This window comes from Schistocerca cancellata, chromosome 2, assembly GCF_023864275.1.
Source record: "Schistocerca cancellata isolate TAMUIC-IGC-003103 chromosome 2, iqSchCanc2.1, whole genome shotgun sequence".
Taxonomy (NCBI): domain Eukaryota; kingdom Metazoa; phylum Arthropoda; class Insecta; order Orthoptera; family Acrididae; genus Schistocerca; species Schistocerca cancellata.
This window is the reverse complement of record NC_064627.1, coordinates 344,513,063-344,522,871: the sequence shown is the minus strand read 5'-3', so window position 1 is coordinate 344,522,871 and position 9,809 is coordinate 344,513,063. Positions and strand designations below refer to the sequence as shown.

At 43.5% G+C, this 9,809-nt stretch overlaps 1 non-coding gene across 1 annotated transcript; it reads right to left on the bottom strand.

The window, feature by feature from the left end:
* Positions 1-1,097: 1,097 nt before the first annotated feature.
* On the bottom strand, positions 1,098-1,172 carry Trnas-cga (transfer RNA serine (anticodon CGA)). The gene has a single exon. It is a non-coding gene; the product is annotated as a tRNA-Ser (tRNA).
* Positions 1,173-9,809: the final 8,637 nt, after the last annotated feature.

Sequence of the window (9,809 nt, the reverse complement as noted above, 5' to 3'; positions counted from 1 at the left end):
GGTTTGTCGACCTGGAGGAAAGCGTTAGATAATGTCAAGATGTTCGAACTTCTGAGAGAAAGGAGGCTTATAGACAACGCGTACCAGACCCCAGAGAGAACAATAAGAGTGGAAGAGGAAGAACGAAGTGCTAAGATTAAAAAGGGTGTAAGATAGGATGTAATCTTTCGTCCCCACTGCTCAATCTGTATGTCGAAGAAGCAGTGATGGAAATAAAAGAAAGGTTCAAGAGGAGAATTATAATTCAAGGTGAAAGGACACTAATGATAAGATTCACTGATGACATCGATATCCTCAGTGAAAGTGGAGAAAAATTACAGGATATGTGGGATTGTATGGTCTAATGAGTACAAAATATGGACTGAAGGTAAATCGAAGAAAGGCGAAAGTACTGAGAAGTAGCAGAAATGAAAACAGCGAGAAACTTGAGGCGAGGGTTGTTGATCAAGAAGTAGATGAAGTTAAGGAATTCTCCTACCTAGGCAGTGTGACTCTATGATGGAAGGATGTGGAGGTGGAGGAGGAAGAGGAGGAGGAAGAGGAAGACGAGAAGATCAGTGTTTTACGTCCAGTCGACAACCAGGTTATTAGAGATAGAGCACTAGCTTGGATTAGTGAAGTATGGAGAAGGAAATCGGCCGTGCCCTTTCAAAGGAACCGTTCCTGCACTTGTAGGGAAATCACGAAAAATAAAAATCTGGATGGCTCGACGCGGCTCTGAAGCATCGTCCACCCGAATGCAGCTCCAGTGTGCGAATTATTGGCTCTGTGGTAGAGTGCTCGCTCGCTGCTTGGGGAGACTGGGTTCGAAACGTCAAGTGTGAAATAATTTGTACCACTGACATAGTCTGTAAATAAAAGTTCATACAAGTATAAACGTCCTGGCCGAATCAAATTTTCAAGTAAACATGAATGAGACTTTACGAGAAGCGCAAAATACAAAAGGATAGAAAAAATTAATTTGTAATACTTTAAATTATACAGTCTCTGTTAAGTCTCTTACACAGGACCAGTAAAGAAGGATTTTTCTTGGTTGAGATTTTCACTCTGCAGCGGAGTGTGCGCTGATATGAAACTTCCTGGCAGATTAAAATTGTGTGCCGGACCGAGACTCGAACTCGGGACCTTTGCCTTTCGCGGGCAAATGCTCTACCAACTGAGCTACCCAAGCACGACTCACGCCCCGTCCTCACAGCTTTAATTCTGCCAGTATCTCGTCTCCTACCTTCCAAACTCTACAGAAGCTCTCCTGCGAACCCTGCAGGACTAGCTCTCCTGAAAGAAAGGATATTGCGCAGACATGGCTGATATGAAACTTCCTGGCAGATTGGTCGTGCTTGGGTAGCTCAGTTGGTAGAGCACTTGCCCGCGAAAGGCAAAGGTCTCGAGTTCCAGTCTCGGTCCGGTACACAGTTTTAATCTGCCAGGAAGTTTCAAGAATTTTTCTTTCTAATGAGAACTGGATTTTTGTGTGAAATATATAACTAGAACTAAAAAGAGTGTATTTTTATAAGAAAGACTGTAAGATGTGTTAATAACATATATTAGAGAATTTTATATGCGAACGGACTTTCCGGAGTGGTAACACCGGTTCCCTTCGGATCACTGAGGTTAAGCGCTGTCGGACTAGGCAGCGCTTGGATGGGTGACCGTCCGTGTCTGGCGAGAGCTGTCGGCAAGCGCGGTGCACTCAACCCTCGTGACGACAACTGAGGAGCTACTTGACTGAAGAAGTAACGGCTGCGGTCACGAAAGTTGACAACGGCCGGGAGAGCGGTGTGCTGGCCACACGCACCTCCTCATTCGCATCCAGTAACTTTTACCGGCTGAGATAACACGGAGGTCTGTCGCTACCTCTGGGCCTTCCGAGTTCTGTTCGGAGGGATTTAAGTTTTGGTTTAGTTTAATAAACTTTGTATTAAACGACGCAGGTATTCGAACTGAATGGAAAAAAGGGAAAAAAATAATGATCGAAACGAGATTATATTTCTTATTACCAGTCTCGTGAGCCTCACGTATACCACACTTCAGGGAAATGCTATTAGGACCTGCACCTTGATTTGAAAATTTGATACCGGCTGGAATGGAACCGAGGCCTCTTACACATCATGCCAGGGCTCTTCTCTCGAGCCACACTGCTTTTCCAAAAGTATCTATTTTGTTTGAGCATATTAAACATTATTGAAAATTGCAAAGTCGATTTTCTCGAGAATTTCTGAGATTTTCATCGAACTGCTTCGGAAGAGGTACGTTAGAGTATCTGCATGTAAAAATTTACAAAAAGCCGGTTGTCGTGTGCTCACATTTAAGTCTTTATTGATAACACGTGTACTCGCTGCTCCTGCTCTCCGTCTGATATAAATATGAAAGTAGGAAAATTAGATAAAGTGCACTTCGGTGTTCCAAAAAGAACGTAGTATGCTCGCATTTTGACTCGTTTGTCAAAATGACTTTTCTTAATTAGTTTCCCAGTTTGGCAAGCCGCACCCGTCGTGTTTACATGATACGGTCATCTGAAGTCTTCCTGTACTTCAGTCACGCTTCAGGAAAGATAACGACTGACAATGGCACGACTCACTTACCGTAATACTAGACTCTTTTACGAAATTTATGTACTGATCTACATCTACGTGATTACTCTGCTATTCACAATACAGTGCTTGGCAGAGGGTTCAATGAACCACCTTTAAGTTGTCTACCGTTCCACTCTCTAACGACGCGCGGGAAAAACGGTCACTTCAATTTTCTTGTGTGAGTCCTGACTTTTCTTATTTTATCGCCATGATCATTTCTCCCAATGTTGGTGGGTGGCGACAGAATGTTTTCGCAATCGTAGGAGAAAACTGGTGATTGGATTTTCATGAGAAGATCCCGTCGCAACGAAAAACGCCTTTGTTTTAATGATTGCCACTCCAATTCGCGTATCGTGTCTGTGGCACTCTCTCCCCTATTTCGCGATAATACAAAACAACCTGCCCTTCTTTGAATTTTCTCGACGTCAGTCCCACCTGATGCAGATCCCACACCGCTCAGCGATACTCCAGGATAGGGCGGACAAGTGTGGTGTAAGCAATCTCTTTAGTAGACCTGTTGCACCTTCTAAGTGATCTGCAATGAATTTCACTCTTTGGTTTGCTCTACCTACAACATTTTCTATGTGATCATTCCAATTTAGATTATTTGTAATCGTAATCCCTAAGTATTTAATTGAATTTTCAGCCTTCATATTTGTGTGACTTATAGTGTAATCGAAATTTAGCGGATTTCTTTTAGTACTCATGTGAATAACTTCACACTTTTCTTTGTTCAGGGTCAATTGCCACTTTTCGCACTATACAAATATCTTATTTCAATCACTTTGAGATTCGTTTGGTCATCTGATGACTTTACAAGACGGTAAATGACAGCATCATCTGCAAACAATCTAAGAGGGCTACTCAGATTGTCTCCTATGTTGATAATACATAATCAGGAACAACAGAGGGCCTATAACACTTCCTTGCAGAACGCCGGATATTACGTCTGGTTTACACGATCAGTTTCCGTCTGTTACTACGAACTGTCAGAAACGTAACACTTCGTAGTAACAGACGGAAACTGATCGTGTAAACCAGACGTAATATCCGGCGTTCTGCAAGGAAGTGTTATAGGCCCTCTGTTGTTCCTGATTATGTATTATCAACATAGGAGACAATCTGAGTAGCCCTCTTAGATTGTTTGCAGATGATGCTGTCATTTACCGTCTTGTAAAGTCATCAGATGACCAAACGAATCTCAAAGTGATTGAAATAAGATATTTGTATAGTGCGAAAAGTGGCAATTGACCCTGAACAAAGAAAAGTGTGAAGTTATTCACATGAGTACTAAAAGAAATCCGCTAAATTTCGATTACACTATAAGTCACACAAATATGAAGGCTGAAAATTCAATTAAATACTTAGGGATTACGATTACAAATAATCTAAATTGGAATGATCACATAGAAAATGTTGTAGGTAGAGCAAACCAAAGAGTGAAATTCATTGCAGATCACTTAGAAGGTGCAACAGGTCTACTAAAGAGATTGCTTACACCACACTTGTCCGCCCTATCCTGGAGTATCGCTGAGCGGTGTGGGATCTGCATCAGGAGGGACTGATATCGAAAAAATTCAAAGAAGGGCAGGTTGTTTTGTATTATCGCGAAATAGGGGAGAGAGTGCCACAGACACGATACGTGAATTGGAGTGGCAATCATTAAAACAAAGGCGTTTTTCGTTGCGACGGGATCTTCTCATGAAAATGCAGTCACTAGTTTTCTCCTACGATTGCGAAAACATTCTGTCGCCACCCACCAACATTGGGAGAAATGATCATGGCGATAAAATAAGAAAAGTCAGGACTCACACAAGAAAATTGAAGTGACCGTTTTTCCCGCGCGTCGTTAGAGAGTGGAACGGTAGACAACTTAAAGGTGGTTCATTGAACCCTCTGCCAAGCACTGTATTGTGAATAGCAGAGTAATCACGTAGATGTAGATCAGTACATAAATTTCGTAAAAGAGTCTAGTATTACGGTAAGTGAGTCGTGCCATTGTCAGTCGTTATCTTTCCTGAAGCGTGACTAAAGTACAGGAAGACTTCAGATGACCGTATCATGTAAACACGACGGGTGCGGCTTGCCAAACTGTGAAACTAATTAAGAAAAGTCATTTTAACAAACGAGTCAAAATGCGAGCATACTACGTTCTCTTTGGAACACAGAAGTGCACTTTATCTAATTTTCCTACTTTCATATTTATATCAGACGGAGAGCAGGAGCAGCGAGTACACGTGTTATCAATAAAGACTTAAATGTGAGCACACGACAACTGGCTTTTTGTAAATTTTTACATGCAAATACTCTAACGTACCTCTTCCGAAGCAGTTCGATTAAAATCTCAGAAATTATCGAGAAAATCGACTTTGAAATTTTCAATAATGTTTAATATGCTCAAACAAAATAGCTACTTTTCGAAAAGCAGTGTGGCTCGGGAGAAGAGCGCTCGCATTCTGACCATTGCTCTTTACCAATGTAATTTTACGTAACAACCTTTGTACGGCATGAAAATTGTCAGCTTGGTTAATGTTTTTTTTGTCATGCCTCATTTTCTATGTATTATTTTATACGATTTAGCAAAATTTCATCCTGATGAAGGCACCCGTAACAGGTGTCGAAACCCAGGACAATGTACCTACGAGTTATATGCAACAGGTTGGCTGCTCAATCCTATGTTGAATCATGAATTTTGTCGATTGTAAGGAAACATCTGTTTTTTCCACGACTATAGCTTGCAGAAAGCAAGAGGCTAAAGCAGAGGTTACTGAATACCACACTCAATGGAAACTTCTACGTTAAAGGCTAGTTCCCATAAGCATTCTGTTCAATTAAAGCACTGGACAGACTCATTTACCACTCCAAGGTGAGTGCATTTATCTTACAGTTGGGTACTTGGATCTTTAAGTACTCGACTGTTTTTCCTTGTCTGCCCTTAGCCTCCGAGGATGACGCTAACACCGCTTCTGCAAGAAAACTACCGCCGTGAACACTGCATCGTCCGCTTAGAGCCACTTGGAAGACCGGCGGTAAGCCAGCACGGAAGAGCGGAGTTTAGCAGCCCAGGGGCATTGCGTCAAGGCCGCAGAGCAGTCCAGATGAGAGCTGCCGGCTGTTAACTCACTGCCACAGAAGCAACGAGGCGTTCGATGCGTCACGCTGACCTCACACCTGCCACATAATCTTCCATGCAAAATTGACTCTGTCGAGTGTTGAGAGACACAATTCCCCCTATTACTCTCCCAATTAGCAAGTTGCTTCGGTGCTGCGTGAGATCGGTTCCGAGATTTATTTTCTTATCTAGGATATTATACTAACTGTAAATGTTTCGTTATTTTTAACCCTTTACTTCCTTGTTTTATTTGTGTTTACTAAATTTTGGCACCATGGTGGTGTAGAGTCTTGTACGGTAAGGAAGCAAGGCATAGGATGTTGTTATGGGTGGTCAGTATCCTCTTTCTACAACACAAATTCACACGTGGATTAATACGGTTTCTTATTTACATGAACTGCAAGTTTTTACTTAACTGGAGTAGAGTTCATGTGTTGTGGTACGAGCTCATCGGTAATAGTCCTCTTGCAGACAATATCGACAATCTTTAAATTATAATCTTTAGTTTCACTGCTGATAAAGTGCAAGTCCCGCTATAGTCACTAATCCAGATGCCATGCATTTCTGCAGCCAGTTATAAACCAAGCCCGCTCTGCTGGCTGAGTGTGTCAGCGAGGCCCTCCGGTTAGCGCGTGGGGTAGCCCCGCGCTCAGAGGCGTGTGTGTGTGTGCGTGTGTGTGTGTGTGTGTGTGTGTGTGTGTGTGTTCGTAGATTAAGTAATGTGCAAGCCTAGGGACCAATGACCTCAGCAATTTGGTCCCATAGGAACTTACAACCACTCACCACCTCTGGTCAGCGGCGGCGGTCTAAATACATGCTGTCGAGAGGCCGTTGGCGGCGTGTTACTTGTAGGTGCGCCTTGGCCTCTCTCGTGAGAGGCACACTAGATTCTGCGCCTTCTGTCGATCTTCACGCTGTGTCTTTGCCGGCCGGTGTGCTGGCGACGCCGGCCGGAGTAGCCGAGCGGTTCTAGGCGCCTGAGTCTGGAACCGCGCGACCGCTACAGTCGCAGGTTCGAATCCTGCCTCGGGCATGGATGTGTGTGACGTCCTTAGGTTAGTTAGGTTTAAGTTGTTCTAAGTTCTATGGGACTGATGACCACAGCAGTTGAGTCCCATAGTGCTCAGAGCTATTTGAACAATTTTTTGTGCTGGCGACAACTTACACCAACTTACGCCAGCACCCATGGGACGATTTACATTAATTTCCATCATGTTACGTCACTTTTCAATTCACTACAGTTCCCATAGTATTGACTTTAATGGTGGTCGTATTGCTTAGGGCATATGGTAATTGCTAGAAACAAATATGTCCAACGGATATGAGCTCCACTAAAAATTAAACGGTCACATTGCTGAAAGCTAAGTAAGTCGTGTAAACTGTTAAGTGAGCTCTCCGCTTCGGTAGCTGTTGGACCACCGTGGCTAAATGCGAACTACAGGAGCCAGGGTTCGATTCCTCGCTAGTTCGTCCATGTTCTCCACTCTGGGAAATGCGTGGTGTTTTCTCCTCTTCATCGTTTCGTCACCACCGATGTGCAGTTCGCCTAAATGGCGACACATAAATGCATAAATGACTTGCAGATAGCGTCGAACCACTACGAGAGAGAGAGAGAGAGAGAGAGAGAGAGAGAGAGAGAGAAGGGAGGGGGAGGGAGGGAAAGATGGAGGGAGGGTGGCAGGGAGGCAGGGTTGGCACAGTTCATGACAGAAAGTCTCATGTGAGTCTTTGAAAACCGTGAAGATGGAGCTTTTGTTTTAAAATATGTATTGGAAATATGAAAAAATTGAACACAGACAGTCGACAGCGTTTTATTCGTAAAATATAAGGAAGGATTCTCCTTTACCTGAGGTTTGTTAGGGCTTACATAGAAGCCCTGTGCGATTTCTGCTCAAATTTAGTCTCTACTTACGATAAGAAGCGACTTGCAACCTCATTGCAAGTTGTTAAGAGTACGTGCAGAGTTGTAAAGAGGACTTTAAAATAACTCTGAAAATGTATCGTACTGCTGTTTACTTGCTATAAGCTGAGACAACAGGTAAAACAGAATTAAAACTCTCAAGTTAGAGTCACTGTAAAAATAAGCCCAGTATGTAGTCCAGAGGCAATCTGCTCTAGTTAACTTCAGCTGGTCGCATGCCCGCGAGCTGTTGAGCGGTGTGCCATCAACTTTCGCTGCTACGCTTGTTACAGGGAAATTACGTTAAAAACTTCTCGCAGCGACTTACTGAAAAACGTCTACCAGGCATGCCGCAGTAGCTGGCAGGCTTTTGCAGATTCAACGCTCTTAAGGTATTGCTGCCATTGAAGTTACCCTCCACTTTCCGTCTATAACGAAATGTCACAGTGAACGACATAATATTCTATTCCTTCTTGTTATTTTCAATAAAATCCCTTTAGGTAAATGGCACTGTGTTGCTTTTATTTTGAGTTCAGGCTTAGAACACTGTTGCAAGGGCCCGAAATGTCGGCCACATAGGCTGGTTCAAATGGCTCTGAGCACTATGGGACTTAACATCTGTGGTCATCAGTCCCCTAGAACTTAGAACTACTTAAACCTAACTAACCTAAGGACATCACACACATCCATGCCCGAGGCAGGATTCGAACCTGCGACCGTAGCAGTCGCGCGGTTCCGGGCCACATAGGGACTTTATACTTATATGGATATGGTGTCTGTTCTTTCGGACATATCCATTATAAGTATACAGTTCTGGCAATACCGGCCATGACCTTCTTCTTCTGTGCGGATGCACACATATTTCCCGAACTTTTACGGGACTCGGTAAGAACGTCTTCCACGAGTAATGAATATGTTGGGGTGGGACACTATCAATGTAGTGTCTGGACATACAAGGTGAGAATGTGGGTCTCGCGGGAGGCGTGCGCGAGATAATCCCTGCAATCGCGCTATCCTCTGTGCCCTCGGTGGCTCAGATGGATAGAGCCTCTGCATAAAAAAAAATAAAAAAAATAGCTGGATAGAGCGTCTGCCATGTAAGCAGGAGATCGCGGGTTCGAGTCCTGGTCGGGGCACACACTTTTACCTGTTTCCGTTGATATATATCAACGCCCGCTAGCAGCTGAAGGGATTAATGTAATTCTAATTTCGACATAGGGATTTGATCCGATCACATAAGAAGCAAATCCCGAGTTAGCGGCCTAGAAGGAAATTTTTCTTTAATTTCTGGACAGTATTTCTTGTATCATGGTACCTGCACCGGATGATCATTAGATCGTCATAAATCTGGCCCTTCCTGCTATGGTTTGTGTGGCCTTCCTAAATGTAACATATTAATGTAATGCTAGGAATACATTATCCGTCATATACTAATCGTGCAAACTTTAGAAGAATTCGACAGCATGACATCTCGTATTATCGACCAAAAATGTCGCGCTTGGCAGTGGAGAAATTAGATTCGTCGGCCGGCCGCTTTGGCCGAGCGGTTCTAGGCGCTTCCGTCCGGAACCGCGCTGCTGCTGCGATTGCAGGTTCGAATCCTGCCTCGGGAAGGATGTGTGTGATGTTCTTAGGTTAGTTAGGTTTAAGTAGTTCTAAGTCTAGGGGACTGATGACCTGAGATGTTAAGTGCCATAGTACTTAGAGACATTTGAACCATTTTTTTTAGGTTCGTCGCTGAAAACATTGCGACGCCATTCTTCAGAAATATATGCTTCCCTGTCACAGTACCATTCACAACGAAAACGTTTATGTTATGGTATTAAGGGCAGCCTACACACGGGACGGCAATTCCCTAGCGCGGCAGCTGTTAGTCTGAAACCAACAGTGTTCACTCCATATCTGACGCTATTCGAGCCTCTTATATACCTTATCATACCTGGTAACAAAACAAAACTAAACGCGTGCAACTCTGTTGCACTCTAATGTCCGATCTACATGTCACGGAGAATTGCGTATCGAATCATTTACATATCGGTCGATGGTGTGTACATGCACGAAGTTACGTTGACATCCGACATTGTCGTCTCGGTGCTTCACCTTTTTTGTCAGGCAGTGTGCATGGCAGTTTATTTATAACGTACATTAACGTCATCATTAAATCAAAACTTAATGTCAATCAGAACGTGCACACCCAAGCGGGGGGTGAACTGTGAACTTGGCA